The following is a 16,561-nucleotide window of genomic DNA, read 5'->3' on the forward strand; positions in this document are numbered from 1 at the left end:
CCTTCTATGCATTACAGTTATTGCACAATTAGCTGGTTAATTGCACAATTAACTGTAATCAGCTATATGTGCAAAGTTTTCATCACACCATAAAAGGTCAAACCTTGAAAATGTGCACTAACTTTATTGCTTGTTGGTATCCAACTATAATTTGCTTGTGTAACAGGGTTTCCCTTGAGGCTGGGTGCCCTGCCAGCTGATTGGGTTCCCAGCTGCAGGGGTGCACAATACCCAGGCAGGCCTGGGAGTCCCACAACTGAAAGGACTCTCAACTGCAGCAGCTGCCAACTCTGGGTCCTAGCAGAACCCCACAGTGGCGAGACCCAGAGTCCCACAACTGTGGATGCTGGGTCCCAGGAGGTGCAAGGCACAGCTGCAATATCCCAACTCTTGGGGTGCCTGGAGTCCCTGGGGCTGGGAGATCACAGCTGCTGCAGTCTCATAGCCCCAAACGTGTGTGAAACCCCTAAGGCTGGGAGAATGTGTCAGCTGCTGAACCCTTGGGGCTGAAAGATGGTAGCAGCTGCATCTCCCACCTGTGGAGTGGGTGTGGAGTGTCCCCGCTGCTGGGAGGCCCTCTGATGAGAGGGCTCCCAGTCACTGGAGCTTGCTTCTGTTGGTGCAGGGGGAGCCTGTGATTAGGCTCCCCATGCACTGACAATAAGGCGCAATGGGGTCTAAAGCATGATCCACACAATTGACCCTCCTGTCATGCAAAATGTGCATTGCTTGAGGCACGGTTGTGGGATTGCACATTAGATGCCATTGCACCTTTACCTGCACATGCAGAGTAACCAAATAACTAGCTCCTCTATTACTAAGGGACCATCTCCCAATTTCCAATCCCCTCAATCTCCTATTAAGGAGCATCTATAAATTATAACTTCTATCACCACATAACCCTGCAATGGGAGAAAAACCTTGTTGCTTTGCTTCCAGTAGTGGAAAAGGCTGAGATAAAAGAAAAATCACTGCCATCTAGATGATAATATAGGAGAAAACATACATAGAAATGATACCTGAATATTAAAATGAAAAATGGGACCTCTAGTATGACAAAGCTTTAAAATATTTTCAGTGAGCCTTAAAAGCAGAAGTAGCTTACCCTGATACTACTATTATAACTTACATATGAATATGTGGGTTTTTAAGATGGGTGGAGGCAACATTCCTGAGCAGATTAGCATATTTGCACTGCAATATTTTATGATCCTGACTTATTGTGAACTCCATGAACTCTAACTCTGTTAAAGCAGTCATAAAATGTGTGAGAGAAGAAACAGGACAATTCAGAAGAAACTTAAATTAAGAAAACCACCACAGAGACTACACTTCACAGTGGCACTTTTTTTAAGGATATTCAATAAAAAGGTATTCTAGTTTACTTTACTCATGGTGAAGCCAGTAGACTGTAAAGTCTGCCACTGTTTATGTGCAATGGAATTGCTTTCTTTCAAAGATGGCACCATTTATATTTGTGGGTGAATGGGTGGGATCAGTGACACATGAGTATATGGGTGCATCTACACATGCAATTAATCTGAAGCAATAGGCTCCAGAGCAGTTTGAGCCAGAGTAAACTATTTCCGGGGGGCAGCATCTACAGGTGCCCCTGAGGCAGCAGCAATTTGAGCCAGGGTGAAGCAGTTTATGCCAAATGCTGCTCAGACCCGGGCTCTGGGTGGTGGTGTCAGGTGGTGGAGGGGCTGGCTGGGGTACAAGGGTGCTGAAAGTGTGAAGCCATGTGGCTAGGCACCAGGCAGGAGTCTGGCCCCCAGCTGGCTGGGCTGACTGGGTGAAGTTTACACCCACAGTCAGCATCTACATGTGTGTTTAATCAAAGTAATTACCCTGGCATAAGATAGTACTACCCCTGACAGTACAATCTTACTGTGGTGTTAATTAGTTTACTGTGGCCTAATAGTATCACATGTGTGATATTTTACTTCACAGCTAATTAGTCTATTCTGCAGTTATGTGCATGTGTACACACAACCTATGTATATGTAAGAAACATACACTCTTACTTTCTGTTTAAAAAGCGGGAGTCCAGCCCTGGTGAAAAGAAAAATCTGGTTATTTTGGTATAGGAGCCAAAACTGACATAGTAAACTTGGCTTTTTTTCCTATCCCAAGAGTTTTTCTTAACTGTGAAGACAAAAAGAATGCCCAAATAGACACAGGTAAATGGCCTCGACATTAAATTTAGCTAGTTTTTAAATAGCACAGGTTCTTTAGGGCAAGTACTGTGCCTTCTTTTGTATTTTACAGTGCCTTAGTGCACAGTTGGCACTCCTAGAAATAAGAAATAGTAAAATAATATTTCAGAGTTACGTGAACAGTGTGGTTCCTGTGTCTTTATTACAGCAGCTGAGGCCTGAATAGAGTACAGAGGGTAAAATATCCTGCAGTGCTCTAGGATGAAATACATAGGTAGGCTTGTGCAGGGGAAGCTTGTATTTTAGAAACATGGGGCTGGAAGGGGCATTTCTGGGCCAGTGGATCTAGTGCATTTGTTGATCATTATTAGATAAAGGAATCCCTATAACTGCAACTTTGAACCTTCATCCACAACTAAAGATCAACATCCAAAATACCAGGTACACCATGCAATGTACTATGTGTAAATGCCAGGGAAATGAAAGCAGTGCCAACGCCCTGCCACTGCAGCCACAGAGTAGTTAGTTGATGTATGTTCAGGTTCTAGGAGAAGCTCCATGCCCTACAATACTGAGGAAACAGGGAAAAAAAGAAAAACACAGTCCTTACTGATCTAAAAGAAAAAGGATATAAATCCACTGTCTTTCATCAGTGTTCATCAGTGTGAGCCTAAAAGCTAGCAGAGAAAAATATTTTTTTGTGATTTCTTAGTTGGTCTAATAGGAGGTATCATCTCTGAACCAAGGGTTAAGACAAGCTGGCAAACAAAAACTGACAAGCAAACCTGAAACTCTTTCGCACAGAACTTTGTGGGGACCAATGTAACATTCCAGGATTTGTCTTCTATTATGTATTTGTAAATTATCTGAATAGGACCTCAGTACTTTGAGAGGAGGAGGGAGCTTTAAGTGCTACTGTAATACAAATTAATTGCTGTTTATAATGATTAACAGTAGTAGTATGAATAAATAAAAATAATTCTTAATGTTTTTTGTTTCACTAATTTCAGCACATTACCTACAAGTCAGCAATGCTAAGATACTTTAAATATTACATCAACGAAGACTAATAAGACGGTAAGTGCAAAATATCTATAGCAACCTGAATTGTTATACATCCTGCCATGCAGCCTCTAGTGATAAAACTATGGTTCTTCTGAAGCAAAACAAACTATGGTAGGGAGCTCCAAAGAAACCTAATAAAATTAGGTGCCCAACTCCCAATGTCCTTAGGCTCTTTTGAAAATAGAGCCTATTTATTTAGACATGTATGGACTTAGACATTTCGGGCACTTGAATCTCATCATAATCATAAGTTCAGAATGTTATATGTTTCTAAGGAGCCCAGGAGATATAAGCCTGGGCCCCTGAGGCAGTGAGGCAGTGCAGCCCTGATCTCGGCAGGGAAAGGAGCTCTTGCCAGTTCAGACTGGTGGGACATGGGAGTTGCAGGCCATGAGAGGTACTTAGAGCCAGAGTGGGGAGGTGGCTTAGCAGTGCTTGGCAGTGGTCTGATGACCCAAAGGAAGACTCTAGGAATTTGGGTTTGCATTTTGTTTTAATTTGAACCAGAGGAGTGGCTGATAAGGGGGGACAGGAGACCAGAGGGATGCTGCAGGGGCATCTAACATAGAGTGCTTCCAGGGTCTGGGACCGGCTGGGCTGCATGGGGCAGAAGCCCAAATACTTTAGAGGAAGGCTGGTATACTGAGAGCAGCCTTGCCCTGGGCTAGGGATGTCAGGGGGACTCGACAGAACTGAGAGCAGCCTTGCCCTGGGTCAGGGATGCCAGTGGAAGCAAAGACAGATTGTGAGTAACCTTGCATGGGCCAGGGTTTCCAGGAGGCTGGGACAAGGTGCAAGACAGGGATGAGGGTCATGGAGACCAGAGACAAAGAGAGGGCTGAGGCTGAAAGCCAGGCTTGAATCAGTGGGCCAGGTCTGGAAGCCTTCAGACTTTTATTCAGGACTTTTATAAAAGCCTCCAGTGCTTTTATTCTTAAAAGGGGGCAAAAGTCAAGAGGGATGAGGCCCCTACAGAAAGACCAGATTGAGAACAGAATAACATCTGTGAGGCATGGGCAGGGGGGGGTGATGGAGGCCATGAATAGCCCATAAGACAATTGGTGCCCTGGGGCACCATTAAGGCTAGGAGAGCCACAACTGAGTGTCCTAGGGCAAGGTGGAGCCAGACTGGGCTCACTAGCAGTTCTGGGGCAGCCTCCTTTTCACACTAGAAAATAATTACATCAAGACATGGCAGGTGAGGAAGAAGGGAGAGTACCCGAAGGAGCTGGAGTGAAAGGCAGGGGTTGAGGAGCCACAGGGGTGTCATAGTTGCCCTCATAGGACAGGACCTGGTACAGCATACCTCAGGGTATGTTTCATGTAATTTCAGGATTTGTTGTGTGCTAGGTCAGAGTAAGCGGGCATTTTTCTTATTGATGGTCTTAGGTGAGGCTCAGAAATAATATATATATATGACCTTATTTTGTAAAGAGATATTCTAGTTGTAAAGAGATAGTCTTTCTCTTTTGAAATGTCATCTTGATATGACCTTTTGACAAGAGGCTGGGTCAGTTATTTCAACCTAACTGGGTCACCTATCTTTCCACTACCATAACGAATGTCTTGACACAGCCAGAGCCTCATCAAAAGATAATGGCATAATTACCAATAGAAATGGATGTATTATTGTTGTTATATTGAAAATGTGAGATGAAAATAAAATGTCAAATGTTAAGAGCTTTTCTAAAATTACTATATTGGTGAAAGAAAGAAATACTGCTAGTCTTTAAAAAAAGGTCTTAGAAAAAGTCTTTGCAAAGCAAAAGGTCTTTGAATGATAAAAAAATGACTTCAGGCAAGATTTCAAAAGAAACATGATGGTTTTCATTTAAACAACATTCTATATTAATGAAGTTCTCCAAACACTGAAGTATATCAAACATCAAGCGCACTGCTGGCATTATCTAAATAATAATAGACTAGACACAGAGGTACTTAATTGAAGTTGTCAAATTTTTTCCTGTGAATTTACTTGACAAAATGAGGTAATAGATCTCAGTTCTCACTAATATTTTCCTAAATTAAATGTATTTGGCAATGGAATATCCAGATTCTACATACTCCCAATTATGTCAATGGGTTTCAAATCAGGACTCACATGTACTAGATAAATATATTCTGCCTATACTATGGATTGCTCTTCAACAGTTCACTATGAGGATGAGGATATATGTATATTTACATAATGCCATTTGTATTGTATAGTTGCTCATCTGAGTCACAGAGTTTTTCTTCTGTTTACTAATTGGATGACTTATAAACTCACAAACATCACTGCAGAAAAAAACCTCCCTGGGTCTTAAATGAGTATACACTTAAGTGAAGATATTTAAAGCACTATACACTTGAAAGACTTTTTCTCTCTTGACAAATATACATTTTTAAGAACAGAAATCTACTTTGAAATACATACCTGGAAAGTGAACAAAATGTGTCACAAGTGACGATAGAGTGACTTTTCAATATTCACTCAATATTCTTGCTTTTTTTGTCTGAGTAAAGGACCTTGCAATAATAATGATAATCTCTGATATACGCTACAGAAGAGACCTTTGCTACCACATCTATCAGATCAAAAATTACAATGAAAGTAAAGAACATTATATAATTAGTGAGATTACTGCTAAATTATTATTTAGTTTTAACTCATGCCCAGATAACATCCAAGGAGCTCAAGCCAAGTAGGATATAATAAACAACAAGGAAAGACCTCAAACCTCATTACAGGGTGAATAGCCTCATAACATTTTTTTAACTGGTGATGTTTCTGGTGACTTCATAGATTTCATAGACATTTGGACTGGAAGGGACCTCAGAAGATCATTGAGTCCAGCCCCCTGCCCAAAAGGCAGGAAGTCAGCTGGGGTCATAGGATCCCAGCAAGATAAGCATCCAATTTACTCTTCAAGGTATTCAATGTAGGTACTTAAACCACCTCCGATGGCAGGCTATTCCAGAACTTGGGGGCTTTGACAGTAAAAAAATTCTTCTTTACATCCAGCCCGAGATGGTTTTGCAGTAGTTTATAACCGTTCGACCTCATCATCTCTTGGGGCGCTCTGGTGAACAAACGTTCCCCGAGATACTGGTGGTCACCCCTGATAAACTTATAGGTGGCCATCAGATCACCCCTGAGCCTGCGCTTTTCCAGGCTAAAGAACCCCATAGCTCTCAGCCTGTCATCGTAAGGTCTGTTTTCCCGACCTCTGATCATGCACGTGGCTCTTCTCTGGACTCTCTCAAGCTTCTCCACATCCTTTTTGAATTGTGGGGCCCAAAACTGGACACAGTACTCCAGCTGTGGCCTCACCAAGGCCAAGTACAAGGGGAGAATGACGTCCCGGGATTTGATTGAGACGTATCTATGGATGCAAGCCAGTGTTTTGGTCACTTTACTAGCTGCAACATCGCATTGAAGGCTCATGTTCATCTTGTGGTCAATGCTGACCCCCAAGTCCCTTTCTTCCATAGTGCTAGCCAGTGTGGCACTGCTGAGCCTATAAGGATGCTGCAGGTTTTTCCTCCTAAGGTGGAGAACCTTGCATTTTTCACTGTTAAACACCATCAGGTTCTCATCCACCCATTTGCTGAGCCTGTCCAGGTCAGCCTGGATTGCCCCCCTGTCTTCTGGTGTGGATGCTTTGCCCCAAAGTTTGGTGTCATCGGTGAACTTGGCCAATCCACTTTTGACTCCAATGTCCACATCATTAATGAAGATGTTGAACAATATGGATCCAAGGACAGAGCCTTGGGGGAATTCCACTGGTCACAGGGCACCATGATGATTGACTTCCATCAATTACTACCCTCTGGGTCTGACCACGAAGCCAATTTTCCAGCCAGCAGAAAGTGGTGGACCCGAGGCCACAATTGGCCAGTTTCACCAAGAGGTGATCATGGGATACCAGATCGAAGGCTTTTTTTAAGTCAAGATATATGACATCAATCTCTTCTCCCTTGACCAGGTGATAGGTCACCTGATCGTAGAAGGAAATGAGATTGGTCAAGCAAGACCTACCTGCAACAAACTCATGCTGGCTATCCCTCAGGATGTTGGTGGCGGCCAGTTCATTAAGGATGGCCTCTTTAATAAACTTTTCTAAGACCTTCCCTGGGATAAAGGTCAGGCTGATGGGCCTATAATTTGCTGGATCCACTTTCCTCCCTTTCTTTGGAGATAGGCACCACATTGGCCTTCTTCCAGTCTTCGGGCATTATACCAAAGCACCAGGAGTTTTCAAAGATCTGTGCCAGAGCCTGGGCTATGATGCTTGCCAGCTCCTTGTGTACCCTGGGGTGTAGATTGTCAGGGCCTGCTGACTTGAAGGTATCCAGCCTCTCAAGGTGTTCCTTCACGAGGTCAGCATTGATGGAGGGCAGGGAATCTCCCTTACTTGGACCTCCCTATCCCATAGTGGGCATGGGCATCCCATGGGACTGATGAAAGACTGACGCAAAGTACCCATTTAATAGGTTGGCTTTTTCCTGGGCGTCAGTTGTCCCATCTGGTTCAGGAGGGGTCCAATGTTACCTTTGCTTTTCCTTCTGTTCCCCACATATCTGAAAAAGGACTTTTTATTGTCCTTGATGCTTGAAGCTAGTTGGAGTTCAGTTGCAGCCTTGGCTTTCCTGGTTCAGTCCCTGCAGGACTGGACCAGTGCAGAATATTCCTCCTTGGAGGTGAATCTCATCCTCCATCCTTTGTAGGCTTTTCTTTTAAGCATCAAGAGGTCTGCTAAATCCCTGGAGAGCCGGGGGGGGGGGGGGGCTGCTGTGCCCTCTTGCTGCCTTTCCTTTGAGATGGAATAGAATTAGCTTGCGCATTGAGGATCGCTCCCTTGAGGAGCAACCACTTTTCCTGAACTCCCCTGCCCCTGGGGTCATGGTTCCTTAGGGCCTCACTGACAAGCCTCCAGAGCTTGTCAAAGTTGGCTTTCCTGAAGCCAAGGACTTCAGTGTTGCTGACTGACTTGCCAGCTTTACGGCAGATAGTGAAGGTGATCAGCTCATGGTCACTGTCACCCAGCTTCCCATCGATCACTAAGTCTCCAAGAAGGTTATCCCCAGTAGCCAGTACCAGGTCAAGCAGTGCTTTACCTCTTGTTGGCCTATAGACTTCTTGAGTCAGGTAGGGGGCATCCACACATGATAGGAAGCTTTGCGACCGCTTGGATTTTGCTGAGTGATCTTCCCACGGTATGTCTGGGTAATTGAAGACAACCATGACGACCAGTGTCCTGGAGCATGCGGCTTTAGCCAGTTCCTGGGCAAACTCCTGGTCAAGCTCTTGACTTTGGGTGGGAGTTCTGTAGTAGACTCCCACCATTGTGTCCCCTGTGCCATGTTCCCCACGGATTTTAACCCAGAGGGTCTCCAGTCGTCCACCCTGGTCACCAATATCAGCTTGCAGGGATGCGTAGCTTTCTTTAACATAGAGAGCTACCCCCCCTGCCCCTTTTATCTACTTGATTCCTCCTGTACAGCCATCTATACCCATGGTCCAGTCATGGGTGGAGTCTCCGTTATCCCTATGACATTGTAATTATTTTTGTTAAGCGGGAGGATGTGTTCCTCCTGCTTATTCCACAAGCTCCTGGCATTTGTGTACAGGCAGACAAAAGTTCCCTTGGGAGCTCTTGCCTTGCCCACAGATTGTACCAGGGCTGGGACAGGGGTGGGATCCCTTAAGTGCCTTGGCCTGCTGGCTTTGCAGGGGTTGCTCAGTGGGCCAGCAGTGGCAATAGTCCCCCCATCCCCCAGTGGGCTTAGTTTAAAGTCTGGTGGAACAGGTCAGCCAGTCTTGCTGAGAAGAGCCTCCTCCCAAGTGGAGAGAGATGGAGGCCATCTCTTCCCAGCAGCTCACTGCCTCTCTCACCAAAGAGCAGGCTGTGGTCATGGAAGCCAAAGCCTTTCCGATGACACCAGTGCTGCAGTCTTTGGTTAACTACCTGGATCCTTTAGCCCTACTCCCAAATCCTGAGGAGCTGGCAACTCAGCAGGCTCTGCTGGGGTTGCAAGAGGTACATACCTGTTGCTAAGGTCCAGCGGGGCAGAGGCCTTGCTGTGGTGGGCCTTAGGGCCCTTGACCACCTTGGTCCATCCCCCTGACTGGACAGAATGGGAGGTCCTGGAGTCCTCCCTTGTCCTGGAGGGAGACCCTGGTCTATCCCCTGGCTCCCAGCGCAGAAGGGCCTGGCAGTAGGAGTCTGTCTCCTGCTCACAGTCCCTGATGGCATGCAGGCTCTGGACTGTGGCCTGGAGCTCCTCCAGCTGGTGTGCCAGAGACCCCAAAAGGGAGCAGACCCCACAAGGGGATCTATCTATGCTCCCGGGCCTCAGCACATGAAAAAGGGACAGGCAGCCCCTGCAGCTGAGAGCCAGGGGCTCCGTCTGTGTGGAAGCCAGAACCATGGGCTCCATCTGGGTGGCGGTTTCTGAGGTGCCAGAGGCAGGGGCCACAGACCCTGAGGGAACCCTCGGGGTGTGGCACGTCCCCATCCAGGTCATGCCACTGGTGGGCTGGCTACAGCTGGGACTGTCTACCCTGGGGGGCTCACAGGCAGGGCCTTAGGCCCTCCCAAGCACCCTCCTATGTGAACTCCATGCTAACTCACATGCCGGCAGACAAGCGTGCCTGTTTGCACAGCCTTTTCACATGGCTCTGGTCGCATGGCTCCCTGGGGGGTTGGGTGAAGTAGGGGCCTGGGTGGGGTGAGACCTGGCCCAGCTCCACTCAGCTGCCTCCTCCCACTCTCTAAGGGTTAACCCCTTCCCACCACAGGCCCCGCTTACCTTTGGCTGTGCTGGGGGTCAGTGGGGGGGAGGGGCTCCACAGTTGCTGAGGGGTCTCTGGGGGGATTCAGGGAAGTGGAGGCACAGCAGGTTTTCACCCATGCATCTCTCACCGCTCCATAGTCTAACTGAGGCTTTTTTGCTGTTGGCAGGCCCTTTTAAACTACACGTATGCGCAGTGAGCCTGCCATTGGGGAAGCTGCTCTTGGGCTAAGGGGAGTCCTGCCCAGGATTTGGGGGACCCTGCCCCACTGGAGAGGGACTGGTGAGTACCCATCTACCTCTCTCTCTCCGGGGGGGGGGGGGCTGGGCCAAGTAGGGGCCTGGATGGGGTGAGACCCATCCTGGCTCTACTCAGCCAAAATGGAAATGGAGGTGTTAGGAGGTGAAGGACAGGCGGGGGGGGGAGGGGGATGTAGTGTGCAGGTAAAAGAGGAGGGGGAGTCAGATGTCTGGCAGGTTGTAGTGTGTCAGAATTCCAATGTCCATATATTGAATCTATGAGTTTCTATACCTAAGAGGTTGATGAAGTGCAGTTTATAGGCTCATCTGCGAAAAGTGGTTTGTAAATTCAAACAAGCACTGAACCTCGCTAACCTCATCACTAAATGCCAACTTCCTACAGCCCAAGCCACAGCGAATGGATCCAGACCATGCCATGACAAGATATGCAAAATCTGCCAACAATATCTCCAGTATGAAGATATCTTCACAATGCAATGCATATCTCCTTTAGGGCACCAAGTGCCTCGCCTTGGGAATGCACCCCGCTGTGTGCCTGCCTTTTCCACACTGGTCCAGGGTAGCCTGCCTCTGCTTAGGGAGGATGGGGGCTTTGAAGTGAGAGGGGGACTTCTTTGTGGGCATGTTCCCACTGGTGCCAGGCTGAGGAGGAGCACGGGAAAGGGGGTGGTGCTTGTAGAGATGCATCAGCACCCCCATAGTGCTCATGTATTTTGTTCCCTTGCCCTGGCTGGTTTTGGCTTAGCAATGCAAGAAGATAGTGTATCATCTGCCAACTCAAAATGATCCCAGACCACACTATCCCATTGCTTCTGGGGTGTGGGTGCATGTGCAGATGCTACCTTTTCTCCCTCCTCAGTAGTCAGAGGCACAGCAACAGGAGGAGTGGGCTCAGCTGAGCCCCTTGTGTCCACAAGCTGTAGCTTAGCCTCCTTCAAAGTGCCTTATGGGGAGGGAGACCTGGCTCTAGGGGAAACTTGCGGGGTGTGGAACTCAGATGATTCCCCCTCCTTCCCCAGAATTTACCTTGCTATGGCACTGAGATCCAGCTCCAGCTCTTCCTTCGGTACTGGAAAGCTCAGCATAGGAAGTGAAATGGGAGTGGAGGAGACTGTCATGCTGGTGCTGCTGCTTGTTGCCATGGTCGTGGTGGGGGTGTTATGGCTGGTGCTTTTGGAGGGGATGCAGACTCAGGCACAGGCAGTGGCACTGACACTGCTCCCTTCTCCTTGCTGCTTGTAGAACTGGAAGCCTCATGCCTGCTGGTTGTAGGAAAAAGGCTGTGTCTCAGTTTTGGGGGGAGGAAACTTACACCTCTCCCTCTTCCCCTCTTCCACCCCTCCCTGAAGGCTTGTCAGATGCCTTTCTAGCACGTTTCATGGTGTGTTTCATAGTGTCTTGTCTTTATAAAAATATATAAATGTATATGTGTTTTCCTATATGTATTCTATATTATAATATGCTGCAAGATATAAATGTATACAAATAAAAATATATAAATGTATCTGCCTTCCTATGCAAATTCTATAGTATAATATCCAATATAATTATGAAATTGAAAAGAATAAATCAATGAATATAATAATAAAATAAAAGTGTCTAGAAAGAAACTAAAAGGTATTGTAGAATCCAACTTGCTAGGCTAGCAAGTAGGAAATCAAATCAATGATAGTAGTAGCCTTTGTTGTCTAACACTCCTGAGTTGGTGGAAGACAGCTCAATAACTGTCAGACCCCAATGCAAAAAGCAGGCCAGTTCAAACAATGCTGCCTTTTATCCTGTTTTTCCATTCCTCCCTTAGAGCACTGGGATTAGAAGGAACCTCAGGAAAGGATCACAGTCACTGGCCAGCTACACAGTCAATATGAGAGGAGTCCTTTCCCCCTCTTCCTCCTCCCTCTCTTTACTTTCTGTTACCCTGCAGGCAAGGCCAGCTTCAGCTATGAAACACGAAACATTTTGAAACTTTCAAAATGTTTTGACTGCCCCCATTTCATTTCAAGGCTGTTTCAAAGCCCTTCATTTCATTTCAATTTCACTGTTTCAAGCTCGAAATGAGTCAATATAGTATCGAAACAACACAGCTGGTGAAATTTCACGCAGCCCTAATCCACACTCTTTTTCAGTCCTAACTTTGTTGCTGAGAAACTGTGAGGCTTTAAGCTAAGCACTTAAGCATTTGATATAGTCTATCCATTTTATCCAGGGTTACATTTCTACTGGTGGAGCTGCAGAAACTTTAAGTGTAGAAGCATTCAAGCAATTTCTATAGAACCAAAAATGGCGGGTCTGGTAGAAGTCACCTTTGGTAGACTTTCTACCAGAGGAATGAATGCTTGTGTACTTACCTCTCTGAAAGAAGCTTCTGTTCTGCCCTCTGCCAACTCCACCTGACCCTCCCTCCCTCTCTCTAGAGACAGTCTGTACCTTGGCTGGACTGCACTGCTCTGGCTGAATCATGGACCAAACCCCTCTCCCTGTCAGCTTTGGGTATGGGACAATCCAGCTCTTATGGCTGTGCAGCTGTTAACTATCCTGACTGGTACCTGGGTTTTAAATACTGCTCCTGCCACCCACCTGGGAAGAAGGAGTGGAATTTAAAGCCAGGGGACCAAGAACCAGGGTGGTAAAGCCAGCAACTCCCACACTCCAGACCAGAGTCCCCATATGAGAAGCAGGAGAGAGCTTTGCCCCACTGCTACAGTGCCCCTGCACCCAGAACTGGTCTGGGAGAGAGTATAAAGGAGTGGGAAATGATTCCTGCCTCTTCCCCAGACCAGAGACTGCTTATTCTGGTGAATAGGCTGTGGGCTTTTCTCCCTGTTCCTTCCACTACCAGGAGGGATGTAGGCACCAGCTTTTATGTGCCCCATGGAAGAGAATCTTCCCCTTTGCAGCACTTCAGAGTCCTATGTCTGCAGCCCCATGCATTGGGATTCAGGTGCCACCTTTAAAGGGCTGTATGGAGGAGAGCATCTACCTCATGGGGCACATGCAGAACTCTGTGCCCACACATAGGGCTTTGCACAGCCTTTGAAGACCAACTCCCTTACCCAAACAGCACAGTCTCTGACATGAATGAAATCCACTGACTGCCCCCCCACCCACACCACCAAGAGGGACCAGCCCAATCCAACCCCCACTAGGACTGGAGACCCCAAACTGTCCCTGCCCCCACTTCCATGGCACTAAACTGGCCCAACCCAGTCCCCCATACCTACACCCACCAGCATCCCAGCCTAACCAGACTCACCCAATCTGCACTGGAACTGGGTCCATCAGCTGGTACCCTGTGGTACCAGCGGTAAGGATCCACTGGGTTGCTGGAGGGGACATTCACATGCTTGAAAATTCAGGAGGCACACTAGGTCTGCTGCCTGACCATCATGAGGGAGGAAGAGGGTATTGGAGGAGGGGGTATGGTCCCCTAGGGCCACCAACCAATCAGCCATGACCTCTGCCCTTGGCTACTGATGTCAGCATCACAGGTACAACTAGCCCTTTCAATGGTTGTACAGGGATCTACTAATAGGATGTCCAATCACTCAAAATAAGCAGCTAAGCTCCTACTGGTTCATTTGACCATTTAAACACACCACTAATGACTGCTTCAAGTAAATTGCAGAAATATTGTTGGGGGAAGAAACAGAGGCCAAAACTCAGGGCTCACTCTCTTTTGAGACAATGCCTGTATCATTGAGTCAAGAGTCCCCCTGGCTTCCTCCACATATTGCCTGACCCATCTTCCCTTTCTGGCTGGCCAGGAGGAGAGAAATGGACTTCATCAGGAAAGAGAGATTGAAGGCCCTCTTGGCCCTAGCTATCCCATAGTAGGCTTAATGTTAGGGAATCTTTTTGGGCAATAAGAGCTGTAGGTAAAGAGCATCTCCCACTCCCTTAGAAATGGACTTAAAAGGTCTTCAAGACTCTCTGTGTATTAGTTAAAGGGGTTTTCTGGTTTCATAGTTTCATAGTTGGTAGGGTCGGAAGGGACCTGAGGAGATCATCTAGTCCAACCCCCTGCTGTGGCAGGAAAGAATAATGGGGGCAAACAACCGCAGCCAGATGTTCGTCCAGCCTCCTTTTTAAGGCCCCCAGGGCAGGAGCCAGCACCACTTCTTTTGGATGTTGTTTCCAGGCCCTAGCTGCCCTGACAGTGAAATAGCACTTCCTAATGTGTAGCCTGAAACTAGCCTCTGCTAGCTTGTGTCTGTTGTTTCTTGTAACTCCTGGGATTGCTCGGGGGAACAGGGACTCTCCCAATGCCTGCTGGTCCCCCTTGACTAGTTCGTAGGCTGCCACTAGATCCCTTCTCAGTCTTCTCCTAAATACAGTTTTGTGTATTTACCCAACTCCCTGTGATTTTTATTAGTGGAACAGGATTATAATGAAGCATAATTCCCATAGCAGGTCCCTTGTGGTCATGTAAACATGGGAATGGTATCTATAATCTGCATAAGTGGCACTTAATGTCACTTATGGTCACATCCAGACGAGTGCAGCCATGCAGTATGTGTCACCACTGATGTGTCTGTGGTGCCACATACCACACATTCAGTTGTTCTCCACACTGAAATGCAGTAGCAGGGTTTGGGGGGTTTTTTACCCCTGGATATCCAGGGAGCAAAAACACCAATGGGCAGTGCATGGCACTGAAAACCAGAGCCTGGCTGGCTGGAGCCATACTCCAGCTGCTGGCTAGGCTCCAAGGGCAGGATCACCACTGCTGCAGCCCCCAGAGGCCCCCAGATAAGGCTGCTGGGGCCAGCCCAGTGCTGGCCCCTGCCTCCCCTACCCCACCTGGGGTTATCTGCTGCATGCCTGCTGGCGTGTGGCACAGGCATTCTCCGGGGACAACTAGCAGCAGCACCAAGTGTGCCACTGCTAGCTGTCCCCAGGGAAACCAAACATTCATGCTCGTGTGGACACGGCCTATGTGTCTAGCTGTCAGCAGCTAAGTGGTATATAGCTGTGTAAAGGGGGCATTGGTTTTGGACCCTAATACACAGCTTCCCCATTTGTACCCTGCCAAGAATAATTTTTATGTCTTCTGTTGGTGTTAAGATTGGCTATTGTCTGAAGAGTACTTGAAGAACATGACTACTTTCAACGCAGTCCCCAAAATAGGAAAGCTTACTAGCTTTAGAACGCCTTTTCCACTTTTGTGTTCCATGTATTGTTTTGATTCAAGTGCCACTAACACTAGTCTTCCTGATCCCAAAACACATCTTAGAGTGACTTTCTAAATTATTTTTTCCAGTCTTTATAGAAATCTCTCTTCAGATCTACACGTATCAAAGCTTTCGATTTATATAGTGCTTAAAAGGGAAAGTTGCTTTTCAATACAAAGGCCTAAGCATAGGAGTGTGTGATGTGGCATTTCTCCCCAGTACTAACATGTCAGCAAACAGCAGAAATATTTGCTACAGATGCCTTAGCAAGTAATGCCTGGGATCAAATCCAACTGAGAACCTACAATATAATCATAGAGTGCTGGATGAAAAAAAGATTTTTTTTCCTCTGAAAACGCATTCAATTTTTCACTAATGTGGACTCTTAGTTGAATCCCACTGATTTGATTCTGTGTGGACTTGTGAAAAGGTATTATTTTTCTTTTTTCTTTGCATTTGAATCAGCAAATCTGATACACCCTTACTCCCACAGAAATGTCAAACATTGCAGAAAGTTCACCTAAGCAATTGCTCTTCAAGCTGCAAATTACAGGAAAAATTATACTTATGGGAGTGGATGATGGTGGTGGTGATGATTTTTTTACAATAAGGGACTTATTCCACATTCCTATAATTACCTGTGCTTCAGTATAAATACACTCATTTCCATCAGCCCTTTACAGATGAACCCAAAAATATGTATCCCATTGTTTGTATTTTCATCCCCTCCCCAACCCCCCCTCCCCACCCCCCACGCTCAATCCATTTTCTGCATGCAAAATGAATAACTAGGCCTGGGTTTCATCATTTCGTACAAGTAAATCCGAGCATGTGGATTTACACATTAGTTTGGGGATATGAACTATGGAGCTTTGACCTAGGGACAGAAGTTACACATAAACCTGTTTCAAAATGTCTGAAACTGGTTTAAGAGAAATCTGGTTGAATGTAGTATCAGACTTAACTGATTTGGGTAAAACCAGTTTATGAAATTTATCTCCCAGACCTCTTCCTGGTTCAAGTTAAATCCAAATCTCCCAGCATCCGAGCATTCTTTGAAGCCCTGGGCTAGACTGTGTTGTCTGCAGAGAGCAGGGCTGGCTCCACTCCTCTGCTCCCTAGCTGGAG

The sequence above is a fragment of the Alligator mississippiensis genome, chromosome 2, assembly GCF_030867095.1.
Source record: "Alligator mississippiensis isolate rAllMis1 chromosome 2, rAllMis1, whole genome shotgun sequence".
NCBI lineage: Eukaryota > Metazoa > Chordata > Crocodylia > Alligatoridae > Alligator > Alligator mississippiensis.